Raw genomic sequence first — 25,780 nt, 5'->3', positions numbered from 1 at the left:
TAGTCGCACGTCCAGTGTACTTTTCTCTTATTGAGTCTCATCTTCGTTATGACAACAATGGGTTAGTGAACATAATTTTTGGGATGAAAAAAAGCAGTTAGATATCATGTGTTCTGCTGGGTTAAGAGATTCTTGTAAACCCCTATTTATTCTCAAAAAAATTTTAACTATATTTTCTCGTTTTATCATGGAAACGCTATTCTTATTCATAAACCTTTGTCCTGCCTCTCAATCATGATAATATCGAAAATCTTGTAAAACGCCTTGCTAAAATCTGTGTAAATGACATCTACCTTCTGTAACGAGTCAAAAGAATCATATAAATTTAGTTTCAAGTTTTTTTTCTGCAAAAAATCACACTGCTCCAGAATAACCTCAATACTGAAAATTGCAAGAAAACTAAAGCCAAGATAAACCAACATAGAGAGATTGGTCGATTAAAGGAAGTCTATCTCACAGTGAAATTGAGCTACCTGCGCATGCTTAAAAAGTCCTTATCGTTGATTGACCAAAGCTTGAACGTTCTATAATGCTTATTTTGTGATGATGGAGGATTTATTGACACTGTTTAAGGACTTTACTTTTGCCTGTAATAGCATTTAATTTTCTTTTCTAGCACAGTATATATTTTTAACCCTGCTTTCTAATAAAGTCCATCCCACGTTTAACGAAAAGTTAATTTTAATATTAAAATATACTGTTGGAATTATTTTAAAATGAGAAATAGAATAACATTCAGGCAGACCAAAAATAGAATGCAATTTAGTTTTAATAACATTTAAGTCTCAAAGCTCATTTCTCCATCCCAAGAGCTTTTCTGAAATATATAATTTGAATTTTATCAACATATTTCTTATATGAGCCAGAGATTTAAAAAATATATATATGTAATTGTATAGTGCGATTTTTATTAAAAAGTTGCTACTGAAAAGTGAAAAAGAAAAATTTAATTCTTTCTGTACATTAACCAGTTCACTCACTACATTTAGCCGGTTCACTGGTTATTTAAAATGAAACAAAATTGTTTAAATATTATTCCGTGGTAATTGGAAATGTTATTGGGTTTGGATGTAAATTATGGCAGTGATTAATTCAGGCAAAATTATTCAATGCGGAAAATAACTTCCAGCATCAAAACTTTCGTTTACTCTGAATATATTAATAATTAATGGTACATTAGAGAGGAGGTCGCTGAGGCATATGACCTTTATTTCGATATTAGGATACAAAATCATTAGGCCATAAATAGGGTATAAGGTCTCGATTATCTTGTTTTAGTTCATGCTGTAGTGGTTCTAACAAAGGTTCTTAAGTTGCTTTCTGGATTTGTGGTCTTCTTGTATAATGTTGATAAGAGGCTTTTCCAGAGTATGGATGTTAGTTTATTTTCAGTTTGTGTCATGTCAGTGTTTTTTTAGCAATGTTCTAATTTTTTTGGGAAATTTCAACTTTGTACTTCAACATAGAGCCGCAAGAGTTGCTCCAACCTTTGCTTTCTAAATATATTTCAATCTAAAGAATACTCTGGATGGTCAAGAAATTGAAAACGTAAATGCTTAATTTAAGGACTTTTAGATTGAGTGTGATCGATAAAATTTAAAAAAAATCTCTAGGTATTATGAAGCATGTTAGCATGGATATTAAAAGCGCGGACCTCCCCGATAAATTAGTTAAATTTGTTAATTCGATTTATTTATAGAATATATTAAATTTAGTTTATTGCCTGTGACGTAGCGTCAGCGACGACTAAGCACGTGAACAATTTTTCCCAGACGCGCCTAATGACAAAACTTTTATTGAAAGCCAGGGTCAGCGCTATTTTTTCTCGTCAATTTTTATTATACGTGAGTTTACTCGATTGTTATCCTCTGAAACATCTGATTAATTTAAGCGACATGATGTTTGCCAAACTACTAAAACACCAATAAACGTCATAGCAGTTGGGCCTTTTTTTCAATATAAAACATTATTCTAATATTACTTAACATGAAGCGACGAACTTCTAAAAGCTTAAAACAAATTATGATGTGAAAGTCCAAACAGCTTTGCTTAAATTGTTTTAAAGCATGTCAAAGAGCAATTTCTTTAAATAAATCGTAGCCAAAGTGGTAGAAAGTTACGACTATAAGTGTGAAAAATTAAATGCAATTCAGCAAACGAAAACTGCAAATTTATTTTCGGTTCTGCTCCATTATTTCGCGGGAATTTATGTTTTTAAGAGCATAATATTAGTTTTTCATTTATGCATATCTGTATTTCCGATAATTTACGATTCTCTGTTTTATTTTGGTATGCTGGGAGGAATAAGAAAAAAAAAATTTATTGTTTATCAAACTTTTCAAATTCGATAACCGAACAATTTAAATAGTCCGCCTTTTTTAAAACGTTAATGGTGGTATCTGTTTTTGTCGATAGAAACCCATTAGCTATTAGCACTGGAACGCTGCAATCCAATATAATGCATTCGGTCACTCTCGTTATTATATTCTCTCTGTATGTACTCAATACTAGTAATATTGCAAGAAAAGTGAAGCCAACATAGAGAGATAGGTATATTATGGGGAAGCAAGAACACGACGAGTCACTCCTAGAATACCTAATACTCACTAACATGGGGATTGCAAATTCAACATTTCAAAACTCCGTTAGGGAAGAGGTTCTTGATCAGACCCACATAACTAACAAATCTCTTAATATGATCAGTAACTGAAGGGTCTCTGAAGAGGACGTGAATTAAGAGGATTGTTGAAGAGTAAATCGTTCTACAGAAGCCCTAAGGCAACAGATTGGTTGAGATACTAGCAAGAGCTGCAGTCTAAAATCACTAGAAACACATTTTCTTTTACATCGAAAAACTAACTGATACGATAATATCCTCATTCCCAGACAACTGTCCTGTCAAGTTAAATCCTCTACAAAGAGGGTACCTTGGTGGAACAAAAATCTTGAGAGACTGCGCAGCAAGATTGGAAATTAATGGAGCCAAAACAATTGGAAAGAGTACATAGAAGCCCTGGCTACCTATAATAGGGAGTTAAGGAAGCTTTTCTGTGAGGATCTTAAGGAAAGCACGAATCCGATAGGCACACTGAAGGGGGTAAATTCCACCTAGGTAGATACTTTCAATGGCACCTTAGAGCTTCTTCTTAGAGCTTACTTTCCTGACTGTAGGTTTGGAGCGAAGTTCGACAAACCAGGTAGTCAGCAAGAAACTGACCTTTAAAAGACTAAAATGGGCTGTGAACTCTTTCAGACCTTAAAAGTCACCGGGGTCAGATGGCATTTTTCCAACGCTGTTGTCTAATGCTATCCTCTTTTGGGAAATAGTGAACATCTTCCGATCAAGCTCAACATTGGGATATGCTCCAAGGATTTCGAAGACGGTAGGAACAAATCCTCGGAATCTCAGTCCTACAGGTCAATTAGTATATCCTCTTTTATGTTGAATGGAGAAATTATTGGACCAGTACCTCAGGATGAAGGTACTTTCCATGAGACCATTGCATTGGAGCCCAATTCGCCTATCAAATGAGCAAATCAACATTACGGCATTGCACAAAATAGTTCGAGATATCGAAAAGGCCTTGAAGTTCAAGGAAATAGCTCTGTGTGCATTTAGAGGCATTGAGGGCACTTGCGAAAATGCGGATTTCCTTGAAATGCAAACAGCACTCTCTAATAGAATAGCTTATCCGGTTATAGTAAGATGGATAATAGTAAGTCGATTTGATTAGATCCACTGGACCTCACTTGGATCCACGGATCCAATCCAGTTACTGGTTTCTAAAATCCAATTACTGCTCATCAATCATAAGGGAAATCTGGGATATACTTGATATATCTGAACTGGGCGACAATATGAGCCCAGTAAACTTTTTCGATAGGAAATACAGGGTTCTTTTACCTACAAGGGAAGAGAACCCTATATTTTTCTGAAGAATGGTTCGCATACCCAAGGTGGTAACGGAATATATCGGAATCACTATAGGTGAACTAGAATCACTATAGGTGAGTAGGACATAACGCATCTCATAGAGAAATTGGCGCATGTTTAAAAAGTCCTTATTGTTGATTGGTAAAAACTTATTTCATGATGATAGCGGGATTTTGTGATATGGGATGACCAGCCAATAAAATATATAGGACTTGTACCATATTTACATTTTGTTCGATCCGATTTTAATGAGCTTCAATTTTTCATTATATCGATATCTTAGTGTTTCTTTTTTTTATTACAGCTTGACTCTGCATAGTAGTAATGTTATCTAAAGAGAGAGAACAAACATTCAATTTTTAACACTTCATTACTCTTTTACTCTCTGAATTAGCTCCTTTTAATGGGCAGTAACTATATGGCACTTGTAACAGTGGATTGTAAGGCCCCATTTAGACGAGCGACTTTTGCAGGTTGACCGCAGAAAGTCGATCGCTTCTTACAGTTTCATTTAACAACCATGTAAAAAGTGATTCATTCTTGTTTAGGCGTTTTTTTGACTGCAGTCCAACTTCTGCTGCTGGTTGGCGATTCGTAGAGGAAAGTGCTATCAAAAGTTGCAAGAAGTGCAGTGCAGTGAATCCCATGGTATAAAATCTCCCAAGTAGTTCATCAAAAGAACTCACCGACATTTTAAAAAATTGAAACTGTCCAAAATTTACGTGGTTTCCTTCTTTTTCGTCTTTGCTTTTGCAGAAGCAACAAAAGTATTGCTTGAGTAGGTCTGTGAAATTCATAGTTGTTCTACTGACTACATTTTCTGGTCGACGTTACTACAGAAAGTCGAAGTACAATCGTCGAAATTAGTGACAAGAGGCTGATAATTTTGCGGTTAACTTCATTGATTATTTACTAATATAATTTCTATCACTACATATGACAAACATCATTTTGTTATGCCCGTCTATGATAATTGGGTCACATGTGTTACCTCATCTAAAAGAGAAAATATATTAAATTTTTTTTTCATCTGTATCTCATTCCATTACTCTATTACAGCCTGGATAATCTTCAAAGTGTATTTTCCTTCCGTAATTGTCTCCCCCTACATACAAAAAAATATCATTCGTTATGATTCTTGTCTGAGCTGGCGTAACATGTAAATGACAAATTGTTTTTTATAAAAATCTTGCGAGTTTCAGAATAATTGAACAAAAAATACGCCTATGGGCAAATGTTTCGTTTGACTCGAGAAAATTTAATATTTGTACTAAAACCACATGTTATCGTGAACGAGCGTTTACCTTCTGAAAAAAAAATCTGGGAAATGCAGTTTTTTGCAAGGGCTGATGTACAAGAAATTACATATTTTCCGCATTGAAGTATTTTCAGCGCCGAAAGCGCAATTTTTAATTAAAGCCGCTCAATCGATAACGGCTCGTGATAAAAGCTGTTAATTTTTGAGCAAATAGGTTAATGGTGGTGTTGTAATAAAAAAAGCGAAACTAGGAGTTTTAAGTCGCGTTTTATTGGAATTTCGAGGAGAAAATTAATCCAGTATTTACGCAAAACTGGTAATATTTTCTGGATACAAGGGGCCATTAAATCTGTCAGTAAAATTAATAGCTCGGATCATAAAAACTCCAAACGATATTTCTTTGGATTTTCCACATGTAACCTACGATTAAGTATCGCTCGGATTTTGTTATTCTGTTTGCGGAAACTTGGGATGAGCCATTTTACAGAATTATATTTGGACATGCAAATTAAATTTGTTACTGTATGAGAGAGAAACAGACAATGAGAGCCTAGCTTTCACAGCGTTTAATAAAATTTTATTTTCAAAATCTAAAAATAAGGAGATAAAATTCTTCACATTAATTATAGATTACATCATAGTTGTTTTTTCCTATTTACTAAGTAATATTACTGTAGCAGCAGGCCTAGTCCCTGAAATTACGAAATAATGAATCATTTTGCATAAAATAACAATTCCTCTATACACACAAAACAGTTGTTTAAAATATTTATATTAAAATTGACGAAAACTATTATTGATGACGGAATCAAACGATCCGCACCTTTACATTTAAACAAGCGATCAAAAATTTTATTACGAAAACATTTCAGCAAGGTTGGCCCCACATCTTTTTTAAATTATTTGTTAAAAAGCTCAACTCAGCTTCTTTGCATTGTTTTAAAATGTTTTTCGGGATCGATTTGATTAAAGCCATTGGCATTAAAATAGTACGGGGCAAATGGTAAAAATTTTTAATGAAAAAGAATAAATCATTAATAAAAGGGTCATCTGAACCATTTGATTATTGTTTTTGAAAAAACCCACAAAATAAATATGTATTAGGTAAGTGCTTACGTTTAATTCGTTCTTGGACTTAAATCGGTATAATCCTCCATTATATATAAGCGTTTCCTACGGGTAAACATTTACAGGCGTTAAGTCTATAATTTTAAGCCCTACCTAGGTCAACCCTTGGCAATTAAGGAGAAATACGCTGTAATTTTTTCCCTCGAAGGTTATGAACCCCTTGAAAAATGTCTACGTGTATTCGTGCAGGCAGGTCTATAGTTTAGTAATCCGTTGTAGGTTTTCTTAGATTTTTGTTCGATTAGACAATTTAATCGTTAGAGGTATTTGAACTTGGCAAAAATTGACATCTTACTCTTATTTAGACTCAACAATCGTAATAAAATGTTTGAAAAGACGCATCACAAAACTGTAATAACTTAAGCCGGCTCAGGCGAACAGGGAAATCAAATTGCAGTCAAACTGAATAATTGGCAAGATATCCACATTTAATATAGTTTTTTATTTGATATTTATGATGAATCGTAGAGAATGATAATAAAATGACGCTTGTAGTCTGGAGAGAGCTTATGATGATATGCTTAAACAATTCGAAAAAATAAGAATTGCCTCGATATTGCACATTTTCCAAAGTACTTGGTTTAAGAGAATACAAGGGTGCTCATGATATGGAATTGCGTTAATTGAAAGCAATGCAATGTTTCTTTGAGATTTTAGTCTTATGTACAAATGATTGCGAATTTTGCCACAAAGATGTGATCACACAATTTTAAATATTTGTCAATTATTATATTACTAATCTCATCTCGAGTTTTAAAGTTTAAAACAATAGTTTTTGATGAAGTCCACATAGAAAGTATTTTTGCCGCGAGATCCCTTAAATTAAAGTGCTTTTATACATGCAAAGTTCCTTGTGGTACACACCTAGGATACTCGTAGCTGACTGTGTTATATTTTAAATAAAAATTGATTTTTTCAGAGTGTATCGCATTTTGCAAAATCTTGTTTTTTTTTTCGTTGACAAATACATTTTTTTAAAAATAATTTGAACTAAACACCTCTGAGAAATCAATATTATGTGGTGGTATTTAATTAAATTTATATCTGACAATCGACAGACGAATAGTTGTTTATGTCATCTGTTGGTTATCAAATGTTGATGACAATCCTAGGTGATGAAATAATGTTTTTGGGGTATAATTGGACACATTACGACAGAAAAACACTATTTTTAGCCGATCCAAACGCTATTTAGAAAATGAAACGATGATATAAAAAAAAGGTGGAAAAATCGAATTTTCATTTATATATCTCTATCTGAGTCTAAAAATTAGAAGAGCATAGGAATGAAATTATGTTTTTCGGGTATAATTGGATACACCACGGAATGAAAACACTATTTTCAGCCGATCCAAACACTATTTAAAAAATGAAACGATGATATAGAAAATAGTTGGAAAAATCGAATTCTCATTTATATATCCCTATCTCAGTTTAAAAATTAGAAGAGGATGGGAATGAAATGATGTTTTTCGGGTATAATTGGACTCATTACGGAAGAAAAAAACTATTTTCAGCTGATCCGAACACTATTTAAAAAATGATATAGAAAAAGCAAGTGATAATTTACAATTGACAGATAAATAGTTGTTTACGTGTCACGTGCCGATTGTTGGTTAATGACAATGATACTTTTGACAAGTAACATACCTTAATACTCCCTTTGGTAAGTATAATTTATTTAATTGACAAATAACAGAGGAATCATTGTTCATCTGTTTATTACGCAATAATTACCGGGAAGAAACTGCTTTATTTACCTAGAAATCATGCAGTGCCAGGAAAGAAATAACTTCAATTGCCTAGAATAGAATCTTAGTTGCAACTTGTTAAAAGAATGGCTTCTTTACCTGATAACTGACAGACGAATGCCTGTTAATGTGTCACTTGTCACCTGCTGGCTGTCACATGTTGATAACAATACAGTTTTGTCAAGCAACAGATGATAATACTGCTCTAGGTAAATGACAGTTGTTCAAATGGCAAGTAACAGAGAAATTATTGTTCATATGTCCCTTACGAGCTAGATACCGAGAAGAAACTGCTTTAATCACCTGGAAATCTTACAGTGACTTCAACTTCAATATCTAATAAAGATTTATTAATAATTCAATAACTCATAATATTTATATAAAAAAACTCTCCCCAAAATCTTTCGGTGAATAAAGCTGAACTGGCAAGGGCATCCGCAGGACGTTCACCCTTTAATAAAAGCAATGGAGATATTTTCAGCTTTTTTTTACATAAAAGCCCTTTGAAACCCATATTTGCCCGATTTTCGCTGCTAAAAATTGATATTACAAAGTGACCGCATCGCATGGTGGCCCGTACATTATTGAATATGTTTCGTTTACACGTAACGCTTACTTTCTATTCACGAGTAGGTTTAAAACTTACACATTTTTAACGATATGTTGACATTTATAGAAGAAAAGAAAATTGTAACAACACTGTAAAACCACGTGACTTCGAGTCTTAGTCAATGAAATGTATTATTATGTATACTTTTAGGTGCGCATAACTTTATTTTCGGTTAACGGTCATTGCGACCTCGTCACTTCTTAATAATTATTATGCTCGGCAAGTTTTAATATTCTCCTGAAAATGTCTGATAATAAATGAAATATACAATGCTTAATAACTTTTACCGACCGATTCTATAGGTTCATTTTAGGTCTGTCTGCACTTTGTAGGTTCTTTTAAAATTTAAAATATTTTCATAAATATTTAACTTCGAATTGTAAGTAAGGTCTCGTTTCTGGGTCATATGGTATTTTTCTAAATTCTGTTCGAGATCGTCCTGAACAAAATGGCTTTCAGGTCTGTAAAATGTGTTAAAATTGAACGGAAACCAAAAATACGGCCGGTGTAAATTTTTAACAAAATCAATAGCGGAACAGTCATGGAGAACTTAGATAAATACTGTTCCAGATATTTTAAGTTCAGACGTGAGATCGGGGATATTTTATTGCATTAACTGGTTAAAACTTTGTATTCTTCTAAAGAAATTGCCTCGTGGTGGATAAATACTGAAACAAAACAACATTTTAGGATTGAGAAGTAAAAAATTGGGTAATAAAAAAATCAGTTTTCTATTAATTTTCACGTAAGGTTCGGTTCACCTTTTTTTTCGGTTTCATTCTCCAGGTGCACGTTAAATTTTCTTCTCAAAAGAACAACAAAAAGAGTCATTATATCAACAATCTTCGAAATAGATTTCCCGGTAAAATCTCTTTCTTATCAGTAGTTTAAATTCAGGTATTCTTGGGGTTGACAGTCTCATTTAGCTTCAAATAGATCTTAGGTGCAATTTTTCTTTCTTTCTAATATAATATAAAAACTGCGTTTTACTTGAACGTAAATGGATATAATTGTTTTATTAGCTGTAGTAAGTATTCTTGCACAATTTGTAGAAAACCATAAAATCTTAAGGGTTTTAATGTTCAATCCCAAACTGAATTTCTTAAACTTATAAAATTGATTTTATATTTAAATATGACTTGAGAAAAACATATTTTACATTAGCAAAAATCAATTTTCTGTGGTAGCTTATGTTTTGACACATGTGTAAGTTAACTCTAATGGTACATATGTGTCTCAATGTAAATGTTGTGTGTAGTTCTAACAATCTATTTATAGGACAAAGTTAAATTAGACATATAGCAAAAAAAAATGTGTGCCTCACCGAAAATATATGTAACTAACTGGTCATATGGCCCCGAAACTTTTGGTCCAGACAGATTTATGGATCTAATCAGCATTTCCTTTTGTCTAGCGAAAATATGTTTCCAAAAATTCTCAGCTCAACGTCCAGAGTCATTTCGCTGAAAGAAATCGTGCTACGGTTGCCAACTTTACCGAGCGAACGGATGCTTTTTCCTATTGTGTTTTAAAGAATGGGCATTTCTGTTTTAGTTTTTACAATTTTATTTTAGGACTTTGCGCGTTTGCTACTGCAGTGTTTAAGCACATAACTAAATGTTTATTTAAAAGGTTAATGTAGCATTAAAAATTATTACTTTAGCGAAATTTTTGGCACTTTAGTATGCGCATATCCCCAGGCGTAAATCAAATCAGGTTATTTCGATTTGGTCAGAAATTGGTCATTTTTGTTAGATATGAGATTTGTTTTGGTTTTTTAGTTGAAAGGATGTTTTTTTAGTATAACAATACTGTAATAGAAATAAATATTTTCCAGGCAATTGAAAACATGCCTTAAAAAAATATTATATCCTATATGCACCTTGTTATTTCCCAGTTTTCTTTTGAACACAAAAAAGCAACTCTTGGAGCTTTTTAGATTCACTATTTTAGGTAGTAATTTTTCTAAAGCAATTTTTATATGCATTTGAAAGATTTGTTCAGGAAGATTAAATCTTCTAAAATATTTCTTATTTTAACTTCACTTCAGGTAATCAAACCAATTAAAAACAAATTCCAGGAAGTTAAGGCTATTTATTTCTTTTTTAACTGAAAAAATTTAATTTTTTATAAAAATGGTAGTTTCATTTATTTTTTTTACTGGAAGTAATTTTATTTTATTTTTACAACGAGTTAAAACTGGAAACATTATTAAAAGACTATGGGAAATATGAATAAAAAATTTTTCCTGGTAGTTCATTTTTTATATCCCATAATGTAGTTAGTATTTTCCCAGTTTTCTTTTGAAAAGAAATAAGCAACTCTTGGAGTAGAACGTGCTTGGAGTTTTTCGGATCTACCGTTTCAGGTAGTAATTTTTAAAATTTTTCTTTAGTGTTCTTTACATGCATTTAAAGTTTTTTTTAGGCAGTTGATATATCGTCTTAAATATTGACATCCTAAGAACAGAAGATTTTTAGAACTACGATAATACAAAACGCAGTTTGCACTTAAATCGATTCATTTGTCTTTGTGCAAAACTATACATATTATTGTATATTACAAAAAATGAGATACATTAGCAAATTACACAAATAATAGTTGTCCCCTCTGTGTATTTACAAGAAAATTTTACAGCAATGGCAATTCCATCACTTACAATATTAAATTGTTAATTCTATCTTTACAATAACGCGAAACTTATCTATTGATAATCTATTACTTACACATCTAATTTATTTAGTATAAATCTGAAATGCATTTTATGAACATCTCGAAGTTTTGACTCAAAAACACTGATTTTTTTTATTTAATAGATGTCTGTTGTGGATGCGTCTAATACCTGTAGGGAGAATTTTACAAAATTTAGGACTAATATATGTTACAAACCTTTGGTTTTAGATTGTATCTCTTTTGTAAATTGCATATATGCTTAAACAGCATACCTATCAACTATGGTTCGTTGAAAAACACTGAGTTTTTAAAAATAGTCTTGCAAATAACAAAAAATGTAGGTAATGAAAATATGCACTTCTTGTAAAAAACTAATCTCATTTCCGATGAAATTTGAAACATTTAAAGGTGTTTAGTCTTCAAGAATTGATTTTGTGTAACATTGGTAAATAATTTCGCTTGCTTATTGACGATTGTTACCGTTTCTTTGCTGGTTTTTCAACATTCTTTAAAATGGCTAAAACAAAAGAGTTATCGGTAGAAACAAAAGGTATTATCATTGGACTTCACAAGGCGGACTGTCGATTATAATGTTTAATTAATGTAAGGAAATTCACCAGAGAAGGGACTATTAGCAACAAACCTCGATCGGGAAGGCCAAAGGCAACAAGTTCAAAGGAGGATTTAAATATTATAATTACAAGCAAACGCAATAGACGCCTTACCGCCCCTGAAATCACAGCAAAAATCAACAAGGAGCGTAAAAAAGCGGTCAGTGTCTCGACAGTAAAACGCGGCGACTTTATAATGCTCGTCTTAATTTAGCTGTATCAAAACCGTTACTGAAGGATGTTAATAAGAAGAAAAGACTTGAGTGGGCCCAATCACACAAAGAATGGACCATTGATGACCGGAAGAAAGTTCTCTGGAGTGACGAGTCGAAATTCGAGGTTTTTGGAACGAAGAGGCGAGTTTTTGGGGGGGTCGCTGAGAACTGTACTGTACAGCCTCAGTTAAACACGGTGGTGGTTCGGTGATGGTGTGGGGTTGTTTCGGAGGATGTGCAGTGGGCGATCTAATTAGAATAGAGGGAATTCTTCGAAAAGAGGGTTACAAAACAATTTTAAGTGACAATGTACTTCCTTCTGGTACTCGAATAGTTGGGGAAAACTTCATCTTTCAACATGACCACAAGCACACGTCGAAATTGTGCAAGCAATATTTAGGTCAATTACAAAGGCAACATCTTCTGAAAGTTATGGTATGGCCCCCACAATCATCGGACCTCAATCCTATCGAATTACTGTGGGATGAACTGGATAGACAAGTGCGAAAATCATGCCCCACATCAGAAGAAGACTTGTGGAGGATCATCCAAGAAGCGTGGCACAAGATACCTCAGGAAACTTTCGACAAATTAATTAGAAGACTACCGAAACTCTGTGAAGCTGTTATTAAAAATCGAGGCGGACATGTAGATGAATCCAAAATTTGATTTTCCTAAATTTAATTATTTAAAAAATGTATTGTTTATATTCATTTTGTTATAAATAAACCGTTTCATAAGAATAACTGATGGGTTTATTATTTTTAGTTATAACTTTAAAACAGTCATATGTGGGCAAATACTTTTGAGCGGTAGTGTATATTATTGTCTTAAGCTAGGATGTTTGTACGCTAATAAAAGAACTGATTTAACATATAATTATTATATATCAATAACTTGAGCTTCGTGGAACAAGACTTTTAACAGATATTTTTGGATAACATTAAGAATATTTAAAGTTGTTGAATAAGTTCCACCCCATATTTTCAAATCATATCTAATTATGGATTCAGCCAAGGCAAAGTATAGCAATTTATAAAATTTATTATTTATACGCAGTTTGTTGTTTGTGCTTTCTGTGTTTATCCCATCTAATATTTTGGTCCATTAACATTCCTAAATATTTAATACTTTTAGTATTTTTCAAAGAGTGGATGCATTGACATGGAGATTCTTTTAATATTCAAGGAAGAGTGTGATTTTAATTTCATCAGCTTCATATTAATGAGTGTCAAGAATACTAAAACACGAAAAATTTAATTTTATCCATATTGATTGTTAATTTATTTTCTCCCAGCCATTGATGTACTTTCACAGGGGCAAATTGCAGTTCTAACATTGATAGCAAACGCTGATTGTAGTAAAAGTTACAAATTGATTCATAGTTTACATAATAGTAATGAATTACGCAAGCGCACTTATAACCGTTCCTGGTTAAAAAATTTCAGGGTACTTTTCTTCAGCTACTTTTTCCCCGCAAATTCTGTAACCAATTTTTAATTTCATTAATCCTGTTTTCAGAATCGCAATTTTTTCTTTCAAATTAAAATAAACCGCGCGACTTTAAGTAGCATCGACTCTTTTTACTCAAAATTACAAAATTTTGTCAAAATTCAATGTAAACTAATCGACATGGTACTCTTCTTTAGCTACTTTTTTCTAAATCTAAATAATGTATTTTATTTAGCACAAGTTCACATGTTATTATAGTATAATAATTAATTATGTAATAAAGACTTAAATTAAACTAATGTAAATAGAAAGCCATAAACTATATTAAAGGTAAAATGTAAGTGTGTGCACCGAGCTGTTTGGAGTCATTTACAGCAAATTAAAAATAATAAAAAATAAAACAATAGCATACTTACACCAAAAATCAAAAATAAAATAGAAATTAAATACCAATTCTAAAATATAAAAAATAAAACACGATGAGAATAAAGCCTTAAGAATAAAAATAAAATCAGATAATCACAGATGCGGTAAAAAATTTTTTCAATGGTCTCTTAAAGCGGTTTAAATTATCACAGTCCTTAATATCAGGTAATGGCATATATGGTAACCTATTAAATTCAATTAATTCTCTGCAAAGAATAGAGTGAAAAATTTGACTAGTGTTACATCTATCATAGATAAAATTTGTACGGTTTCTAGTACTATAATAATTGTGAACATCTCCCAATATTCTTATTTTATCGCAGAATATATCCCTAATGCACTTAACATAGATGAGACAGAAATATAGCGATTACATTTAAGAATAATTGTAATAGTTCTATTTTGAATGACTTCAATTTTATATTGTGGTAAGTTAAACAATGATGTCGAACAGAACTGTAAATGGGGTAGAGCAATTGCGTTGTATAGCATTAGTTTTGTATGCATGGATAGATGCTTACCAACTTTTTCAGCTACTTTTTTACCACAGATTCAATGATGACATCAGATTCTAAAAGTACCATTGACTCTTCTCTTAAAATTCACAATAAACTTATCGACACTCTTCTTTTCTTCTCGCGGTACTCTTCTTCAATTACTTTTTTCCTATAAATTCAATAATTAAATCAGACTTTTAACACTTTCAAATCTGTTTCCAATATCGCAAATGTTTCTTTTAAATTTTTAAAGTACCATCATATCTACTCTCAAAGCTACTCTTCTTCAGTTACTTCTTCCCCACAAATTAAATATTAAAAAAATCAGTATCTTCAAAGATTGAAGAAGGTAAAAGGGAATACCAACATCCAATACCAAAATTTTTTCCTGAAAATTACTGGCCTGGACGTTAGTTTTTCAAAGTGTAATGTTGTTTCTTACGGTCAAATAAAAAAGCCATATTTTCGTTAACTACTGTATCAATGGTACTTCCTTAAATAGGCTTGTTGAGGTGAAAGATCTGGGGGTGGTAGGTGATAGATGACGAATTCTATTTTGTTCCACATATTGATCAGTTGGTGGAAAGTGCGTCTACATCATTGGGTTTTATACTAAGAAATTGTAAACACTTTGTCAGAGCTCAGTTTGATTAAGTTTCGAAGAACGAAGGTGTTTACCCTGAAAGTGGTACTAACCATAAGACTATGCTTAGCAGATTAATGAAGTGCCTTTAACTCCACGTCGGGACCCTTAGTCCATAACGATTCTATACAAACTTCTATAGGTTAAAATTTATTCCCTTTGTTTGTTATAACAAAGATACCACATTCCCCATATATGCCCCAGATATCAACCTACCGTTTTCTCTCATTCGTAGGAGATATGCTTAATCAAAATCCCAGTCACAAAATATGGTACAATTTTAATAAAATTTCCTTACTTTGTGATATTAATTCTGATAGCCTCCTAATCATAATAAGGCATCTACGTGAGGCGTTGAATTATCCTTAACCTACCCTACTCTCGTGATAATAAATATTCGTCTTGATTTTTAAGATTTATATTTACATATTCTTTTTTTACCTGCACTACCTTATATATTATTAAAATTTCAGTTAAAAATTCTTCCTAAATAACTTCACTTAATTCCTAATGCCTGCGCTAATATAAATTCCAGCATCGAGAGATGACCTAATATCCCGATATTTCAATACAGATCCTCCTCCTGCGATTGGAAAAAAAAAAGAAGATAACCGGAATTTTCCAATAACGTTTTCGCAAAATATGTTTGCCGTCAACAGAGCAATTTACTGCGAGCTCCATAGAGTAATCCAAAGGCACATTTTAATCTATTGCCTCTTCACCGTTCACATTCGGTGTTGCCGAGACACGTCATCCGTAGGAAGACCGGCAGGGAGAATATTCTGCATTGAAACTGTTCTCTTTTACTTCCTTTTCAATTTTAATGAATCAACTTTTGTTAACGCCATACTTTTCCGGTATTTGGTTATAATAGTTAACACCTACCCAACGGGAGAAAGCGCTTAAACTGAATGAAATTTGATATTTTTGTAATGAGATTTATGGAGAAGGAATATATAATATATATTAAATTATATTATTCTTCTTGTTGTTTTTGTTTACATCGGTTTGTATTTATAAGTTTTTTTCTGTAAAATTGAAATAAATATTGTCATAAACACATTCAGAAATGATTCTTCCACTATCCAGAAGAAGAAAAAGGACAAATAAGTCTAGGATTGCTGAAATATCTTATGCAATACATGCAATAAAGCAGTCTAAGTGAGTCTCTTCTAAGATATACCAGAGATTTAATACTATTATAGAATATAAATGTATGAATTAAAATTATAACACAAAAACAAACTTCTTGGGTTTAAGTTGAATATAAGCAAAATAATAGACAAATAACCACTACTTAATAATTGGGGTATTTCATTCAAAAGATGATCAAGGTCTGCAAATTATGTCAAACTCAAGGCAGGGAAAACTTACTGAATTTTATTTACTTAATATATAACCTTCTTATTGGCGCTTAAACAGTGGTTTCAGACTCAAAATTATCATTTAAGACCCACAATAACAAATAGGATGCCTTAGTTTCAATCAGCGGTCAAGTGTTGATCTGTCTATGTTTACTTTGATAATGCTCTCTTGTTGGACCAAATATGAAGTTCATTGTTTGATCCCCATCTTACCATTATTATATTGAGCGGCTGTAAAAAGTTCAAAATATATTTTACAAGGACAAATATAACTATCAGTGCCTCTACCATTGTCTTGATTTTCCTAGACTGAAACTAAGAAAAATTCTACTAATTTTTTTTCTACATAAGGTAATAAATGTCATCAGTTGTTGTCATTTTTGAAACCTTGAATTCCTTCTCAAAATATCAGACAGTCTAAAACTTTTTAAATAACATTTTCAATAATATAGAATTTAATCTTTAATTTCAGAAATTTTAATTGAAATTGTACCTCAATTGCCTGATCTATTAAATTTATTCATTAATTAAGTCCAAATTAAATTGTTTTGTAATTTCAGGCTGTTGAACCATAGATTTTTCAACATTTAGGACAATTATTAAGGAGCCCAAAACCAAGAGCAATGAGATATTTAGATTCCCCTGTAATCATTGCAAAATGATCATTTGTCAATATTATGGTGACATTACTGAACCAACTAAAGTTAGGACCTTAGTGTTATTGAGCCTTTTCCTTCTTTTGTAAGGAGTGTTTAAATAATCTGAAGCAGATCTTGGGTCTTATGAACCGTGTTAGTGGACTGGAAAATACCTTACAGCACCCAACCACAAGCATTCCAGTTCTAAGTCGAGATGTCTGGTGTTTCCAGCATGAAATAAAAGATCTTTAGCTTGCAATAGGGTGAACCTACTCTATCTAGTAAAAATATGCTACCCTCCCCTTCAGATGTTGAATTGCTTACCGAACTGCATGATCGACAGAATACAGCCAACAATCTTTTGCTCTTTAATGTTTCTGATTATAAGAATGCAGAATGTCTTGGAGGCGTTTTAATAGCAGTTCACACATCAATAGCAAGCTATCTCAGGTCACCATTGAACAGGTCTTTCTAAAAATAGTAACAGGAAAGCATCAGATGCTACTAGGATGTGTTTATCTCACCATTAGAAAAATATCGAAATTTCAGTCATAACCTAGGCGAGATTACTCAACTATTTCCCAATTTAGAGATCTGCATTTTGGGTGACTTCAATCTTCCTAAACTCACATGGTCCATTAATGATCTTTGTTCTACTATTTATCTAAAAGTCAACAACTATGTGCCAGAAGCTGACATTAATAAGATCATGCACATGTCTAAAACTTATTCGTTGTACAACTATTTTCAGCTCAATAACATTCCAAATATGAACAATGTTATCCTGTATCAAATAAAAAGCCATGTCTTCAAACCATATGCTGGCGAGTACATCATTGCGCAACTGCAAGAATAATAATTCACATGGAAATGGCACCTATTATGACTTTACCATTGACTGAGCAGCAGATTTTACTTTTATAAATGAACATCGTGGATCTGTACCATGGGGCAACCCCTTATCTAACAAAACCATTGAGCAAATGATAAATATTTTTAATGATATTCTTTATAATATTTTAGATAGGTTTGTACCATTTAAAAATATTGTCAATAGGAAGTTCCTCAAATGGTTTTCACAGGATCTTTGAAAACCATTTGAGGAACAAAAAAACCTCCTCCAAATTTTTCGAAATTGAGTTATGTAGTTCGCTGGTTATGTTTGAAAAATGTAAGTTACAAAGTTCATCACTTCCTTTTTCTGCTCTGAAATTATTCAGAAACAATTTAGTTTTAAACAGAGTTATCAGCAGGTGCTTTGAAGGGCAGTAAAAAGATTCATTCCATTCACACCGACTTCTCCAAGGCATTTGACAGGGTGAATCATGAGATCTTACTCAGGAAACTTCTTGGTCTTGACATTTTGGGTTTTGGACTGGTTGACATTTTCCCGATTAACGGTATCCTCAAGTGTGCCACAAGGGTCTCACCTAGGTCCTCTGCTGTTCAACTCTTTCGTCAATGATATCAAATTCTGTTTTGATTATAGCTATTTTCTTCACTTTGCTAACGACCTTAAGTTGTTTAGGGGTGTGGAATGCACCTTAATGATCTGGCACTTTGGTGCCACGCCAATTTTCAACCTTCACGTCATCAAATTTTGCAACAACTTTATTTATCGTATAAACAATACTTCTTTAAAGTTTGTGACTTGATTTCAACCTAGGCTTCAATGCACATATGAATCATATTATTAATAAATCTCTAGTGTTGCTAGAATTCATTAAACGCAGTACCAGAAATTTTAATCACGGTACCTCCATGAAAACACTTGGAACACTCTATCGCCTCTGTCTGGAGCCCAAACTATACATTTTATATTCACAGGCTGAAAAGAGTTCAGCGTTTGTATTGAGCTTGACCCGTTAATAAATCAATAAATAAATTAAATAAAAAATAAGTGAAACCAGGATGACGTTCTTTGGACTCTGACGGCTCTTGGTGAGATCCAAAAATCCATCAGGATCCTTACGTAAACTTCCGGTTCATGTACCTTTAATGGTACAATCCAGTTAGAATTTCCTTCGAGAAGTTTGGATATTTTGCAAGGAAATTAATTTCATTAAGAGAAGAATGAAATAAGCTATCACGTTTAGACCTCATCTACCGACGAGGGACCAATAGGTTACTCATTAACAAGTTCTCTGGCTTCTAATAACTCTGGGTGAGGCTCTAAAAATCCATCAGGATCCAATGGATAGAATTCACTTACTAATTAGTCGTTTTTCAAGAGCGAACTCCGAGTTTCCTAGATTGCCATTTCCTAGAAGTTTGAATATTCTGTAAGAAAATTCTTGATTTAATTTAGGAAAGGATGAGATGAGTGTAAGCTCTTTAGACCTAGTTTAAGATAAAAATGTGCTCTAATAACTCTAGATGAAGCTCAAGATATACTATAAAGATTCCTTGATATCCACTAATTCACTATTCAGCCAGGCTTTAGTAAAATGATACTATAATAAGCATTCGTATACATCCGTTTTTGTTTTGGTGCACTCTTCCAATGGAGGGAATTCATCAATGAATCAATGGTTTTGGACAATGAGTTATGAGTTTCTGACTCAGTAGCAAGGATACGATAAATTTCATCTCCAGAAATATTTTTTTAGGTATCGGACATTCTGAAAGAAAATTTTTCATTTCCATGTAAACTGTCATAGCATCTGCGGGTTTTTATTTTTTACTCGAAAACCTTGCACCGTATGAAAAAAGGCAAGGAATTAAATTTGCTTCAAACTGGATTAGGACTTGAGAACTTTAATTTTTATGTAAGATTGTGGCGTACTATCAATTAAAAATCACGTAGGGACACCACTGATGAGAATTTTTTTTAAATCTTTAAGATCAGAAAGTGCCTTTTGTACCAAATTTCATAAACATATCCCACGTAGTAAAAAAGTTATGACTAAAAAACTAAAGTTATAAGATATTTTGTATGGATTACCCGCTAATTTTTTTTTTCAGATTTCCGAACGGGTTCGATCTGATTCTTCTCATTTATGATGTAAGTAAGAAATTATGTCATTTATAGTTTTTACATATAATGATAATAGTCTTGTATAATAATACCTGCATAATATCAAAAAAAATTGCCAGTAATTTCTGTCCTATGACCCAAAACTGTAAAAAATCTTTCTCTATTTGGCAACTTGGTAAACATTGTAACACTGTTGAAAGAAATGAAAATGGACTTTCTTATCTATTACCGTTGATGACTAAAAGGCCCCAAAAACATCAACTTAATCAAGCTTTAAGTAGCTGACGATGTTAACTAACTCCAAGATGAGCTTCGGCGGCCATATTATTAGGTCAATTAGCTAAGGAGCGCTCCCAGCTATTGCACGGAAACTTAAAAGTGTCTTGGGAATAATTTTGCGACAAAATTCATCAATACCGGCGTCATACTTTAGACTCTTTATTAAAAACCCTGATGGTTTCGTCCTAAACGTTAATAAATTGTAGTATTTGGAATTACACTTATTAAAAAGGAAATTCGTTAGAAATGTCGAGATTTAACACCAACGCTTCGAGTTTAATCAGATTCCCGATTGCCATTGATTTCCCTGGTTTCCAGCATTCTAGGTCGTCGAATTCTTTCGATTTATTTTAAAAAATAGTTAATTTTGTTATTTTTATTACAGGCTAAATCTTTAGTAAGATATTAGATTTTTTCCTTTTATTTCTTTCTTTAACACTTTGGAGCCAGAATTACTAGTCTTAAGTTAACGAATAATTTCTTTACCTGTCCCTTACTTCTTTGTCTCCATTAAAACCACTATGTTAATACCTAGTTTAAGTAGGTCTTGTTATTTTTCCTTCGATTTCTTGGACGGTCCAAGTACCAATATTCATACTTCTTTTTCGTAGTAAAGTTTAGTGAAACTCCATATTTTGAATGGCCCCTCTGACTGTGTAAAGGATATATAATTATTTTAAGCGACTTTGGTTGGGTTTGATGTAAAAGGATCTCTTGGAAATTATGTTTTCTCTTCTGATTTGCTAGATTAAACCAGAAAAACATCACTTTGTTCCAATAGCTTTCTAATTCTTAGACTGAGATGAGGATATATAAACGAGAATCAATTTTTTTAACCTACTTCTTATATCATCGTTTCGTTTCTTTAATAGTGTCTTGATCTCCTGGAAATTGTGTTTTTCTCTTTTGGTTTGCTAAATTAAACCAGAAAAACATCACTTTGTTCCAATACCTTTCTAATTTTTAGACTAAGATGAGGATATATAAATGAGAATCAATTTTTAACCTACTTCCTTTATCATCGTTTCGTTTCTTTAATAGTGTCTGGATCTCCTGGAAATTGTGTTTTTCTCTTTCGGTTTGCTAAATTAAACCAGAAAAACATCACTTTGTTCCAATACCTTTCTAATTTTTAGACTAAGATGAGGATATATAAATGAGAATCAATTTTTTTAACCTACTTCTTATATCATCGTTTCGTTTCTTTAATAGTGTTTTGATCTCCTGGAAATTGTGTTTTTCTCTTATGATTTGCCAGACTAAATCAGAAAAACATCACTTTGTTCTAATACCTTTCTAATTCTTAGACTGAGATGAGGATATATAAATAAGAATCAATTTTTTTAAACTACTTCCTATATCATCGTTTCGTTTCTTTAATAGTATCTGGATCTCTTGGAAATTGTATTTTTCTCATTTGGTTTGCTAAATTAAACCAGAAAAACATCACTTTGTTCTAATACCTTTCTAATTCTTAGACTGAGATGAGGATATATAAATAAGAATCAATTTTTTTAACCTACTTCTTATATCATCGTTTCGTTTCTTTAATAGTGTCTGGATCTCTTGGAAATTGTGTTTTTCTCTTTCGATTTGCTAAATTAAATCAGAAAAACATCACTTTGTTCCAATACCTTTCTAATTTTTAGACTAAGATGAGGATATATAAATGAGAATCAATTTTTTAACCTACTTCCTTTATCATCGTTTCGTTTCTTTAATAGTGTCTTGATCTCCTGGAAATTGTGTTTTTCTCTTTTGGTTTGCTAAATTAAACCAGAAAAACATCACTTTGTTCCAATACCTTTCTAATTTTCAGACTAAGATGAGGATATATAAATGAGAATCAATTTTTTTAACCTACTTTCTTTATCATCGTTTCGTTTCTTTAATAGTGTATTGATCTCTGGCAATTGTGTTTTTCTCTTTTGGTTTGCTAAATTAAACCAGAAAAACATCACTTTGTTCCAATACCGTTCTAATTCTTAGACTGAGAGGAGGATATATAATTGAGAATAATTTTTTTTCCCTAGTTCCTATATCATCGTTTCGTTTCTTGTCTGGATCTCCTGGAAATTGTATTTTTCTATTCTGGTTTGCCAGACTAAATCAGAAAAACATTACTTTGTTCGAATACCTTTCTAATTCTTAGACTGAGATAAGGATATATAAATGAGAATCCATTTTTTTAACCTACTTCTTATATCATCGTTTCACTTCTTTAATAGTGTCTGGATCTCCTGGAAATTGTGTTTTTCTCTTTTGGTTTGCCAGACTAAATCAGAAAAACATTACTTTGTTCGAATACCTTTCTAATTCTTAGACTGAGATAAGGATATATAAATGAGAATCCATTTTTTTAACCTACTTCTTATATCATCGTTTCACTTCTTTAATAGTGTCTGGATCTCCTGGAAATTGTGTTTTTCTCTTTTGGTTTGCTAGATTAAACCAGAAAAACATCATTTTGTTCCAATACCGTTCGAATTCTTAGACTTAGATGAGGATATATAAATGAGAATCAATTTTTTCAACCTATTTCTTCAAACTCATATTGCAACCATTTCTTTAAAAAAATTACTTAACAAAGTCTGGCATCTTTGAAATAGCCAATAAACAGATATACTTTTGCTTTTTTTTAAGTTAAGCTATTTCTAGCAAAAAGCCTCTTTTTACGTCGATTTCAACGTTTCTAATAAACTTTATTATAAAATTCGTGGGGTGAATTTTTTAAAAGGTAAAAAAGTTAAATTATTAAGTATTAGCATAAAGACAGTTTGGATAAATTCTAATTTTGTCTTTTTCCAGACAATTGAATCCAATTTTTTGCTTCTCCCAGACAGTTAAAATTACTTTTTTTTCTTGTGATCTAATTCGGTAAAGTTTGGTAAGATTCCATTTGAATGGCTCCTCTAATTGTGTAAAGGAGGTATCTGGTTGGGTTTGATGTCAAAAATCATATTGCAGCTATTTTTTTTATTAAATAAACCTATAAAAAATTGCTTAGCAAAATCTGGCAACATTAGATTAAGTAATAAACACATGAAGCTCACTGCATATTTATTAATATATGTCACATTCAATTAATTTTATTGTAAAATTCGTGAAGTGCTCAACGTCATGAAATCCGACAATTCCCACATGACTACGTCGTTCTCTTATAATTTAGAAAATTAAGTGGAAATATTATTTTAAAACTTATTTTCCCTTATTTCGGTTTGGTGAAGCGCCGAAATCAAATTTAACAAGGTAAATTACCGTGCAAAATACAGAGAATTCCATTAAGTTAAAAATAATTAAATTTTTAAGGGGAAAATGCCAATAGCAGAAAGGTTACTGGATGTTGTTTTTATAAAATAACTGAAAAAATATTTCGATTTAATAAATATTTTCCAATTTTCCATTTTCTGTTCATTGAAATATTATATAGCGTCGGTTATTTCCTACATATTTTAGCCAGAAAGCTGAGGTGCTCTCTTATTACAGAATGTTTAAATCAATTTCCGTTTTTCCTATTTTATTTACTCTAGGTATCAATTTTTGGTTGGCTTTTTGATACTTTTCCCATTTATAAAATATTTTTTAATTAGTTGCCATTAATTTCCCGTAGACATAAAACAGAAAAAAACTTAAATAAAACCTTTGTTTATTCAATACGAGCTTTAAAAGTGTAATAAAAGCTTAAGAGCATCCTGTCGAGTTTTTTTTTCACTTTTTCGACACTTTTTATGTCATCAACGTTTAATGATTCTTAAATAGAATTGTTCGATTAAACGAGGCCTGAATAAACTAGTTGTTTTCGTGTATGGGCCATAAAATTTGTTATTTTCGCTTGAATACCACGCTGGGTTCGGATTTACGGATAAAAATGGCTAGAAACAGTAAAATACTAAATGTTTCAAGGAAAATTTTATACTATCAGTATAAACTAGATATATTTTAATAGAACTCTCTATCAAGAAAATGACAGACATTTAACTCAAAATATGAGCAAAGGAGAGATTATTTATTAATAATATTGTCTACCGTAAAGTGACGCTATAAATACGTTTAATATAGCATCATCCCTGGCAGCTCCAGAAATCAATATTGTCTTCGTGTTCATTTTTGTGTGGTTTTGTGATTAAAACGCCTCTCATATCTGTTTTTTTTTGTTTAAGCCAAAGCCTATAGGTCTTTATAAATTTTAAATTGAATGCCCTACTAGCGGCAAGGTAGTATTATGCATCTCTCCCTTATTCAAACAATAATAACTGTCAACATGGCATTTTTCCCATTAGTCTTTAGTCCGGAATAGCGAAAACATTATGGTCACTTATTTTTGAAAAACTAAAGTATTAGGTTTTAATTGAAAATAGTCCAATTTCGTTCAAATATACCCTACAATGTTTTTTTTTATGGGGGAAGTTGATTATGTTTATGTGATCTATAAATATAATGAAGTTCCAGGGGATTGAACTTTGGAATTGAATAAATAGTTAAAAAAATCAAAAGGTAAATAAAATGATTGAAAAAATTATGATTAAATAATCAAAAGTTGGTAGCTATTGTAAGTGGGACCAATGTTAAATTAGAGAAGGAAAGACGAATTTTGATATAAGTAAATTAAAGTGGCTTATATTAAGGTAGTGTCTGGTTTCCTTCTTTGTTTTTTGGCACTGGTTAAACCAACTGGCAAGCTTCTCTCTTTATGATCTAGTTTACTAAATTGCATTCCCAATTGATTAAACCCAAGTTTCCAAAATTTCACAAGGATATAAAAATCACTTTTGTACTAATTATTTCTTTGAACATAATAACTGCATAACTGCACAACTGATATGAAGACTTGCTCGCCAACAATTTAGCCTAAAAAAATAAAAATCTCTTTGATTTTTTTTTGATGTGTAAGGTTGACAAGTCTAATTACCTGCAAAAACTTGAAAATTTAAATGTTAGTAAGAGTGCTGAACCCAACGAAATTCCACCTGTATTTTTTAAAGCACTGGCTAACTTCACTTTTTCTCCCATTATGTAGGATATTCCAGGACCCATGTAATGATAGCTTCCTTCTTTCTTGTTGGAAAAAAATCTACACTCTTTCCAGTTTTTTAAATCGTTTGACAGGTTTGGTTCTATTATACCAAAAGTAATGGGAATCAATACGTACAGAGGATGTTCAACTATTTCTTACCTGGCTGTATATAAAAACTTCCTCATTGATTTATTGAAAAAGAGCTCTCCGGTAGACTCCCTCTACAAAGACCTATCAAAAGGCTTGGATAGTATCAACTATACTCTCCTCTTGAGAAAACTATCAGCAACTGGCATTGGTGGTTCTTTTT

At 32.0% G+C, this 25,780-nt stretch overlaps 1 protein-coding gene across 8 annotated transcripts in view; it reads left to right on the top strand.

The window, feature by feature from the left end:
* The window catches only part of LOC126749022 (plasma membrane calcium-transporting ATPase 2), a 160,682-nt gene that overhangs the window by 32,548 nt on the left and 102,354 nt on the right, over positions 1-25,780 (top strand). For 7 of the 8 annotated variants that reach the window (XM_050458625.1, XM_050458627.1, XM_050458617.1 and 4 more), the window contains exon 2: positions 20,165-20,204. The exons of the other annotated variant lie outside the window; for it this stretch is intronic. The gene's annotated coding sequence lies outside the window, so the exon portion shown is untranslated. The remainder of the gene's footprint in view (positions 1-20,164; positions 20,205-25,780) is intronic. 8 annotated transcript variants of the gene reach the window in all.

The sequence above is a fragment of the Anthonomus grandis genome, chromosome 22 (assembly GCF_022605725.1).
Source record: "Anthonomus grandis grandis chromosome 22, icAntGran1.3, whole genome shotgun sequence".
Taxonomy (NCBI): Eukaryota; Metazoa; Arthropoda; class Insecta; order Coleoptera; family Curculionidae; genus Anthonomus; species Anthonomus grandis.
This window is presented reverse-complemented; position numbering and strand designations above follow the sequence as displayed.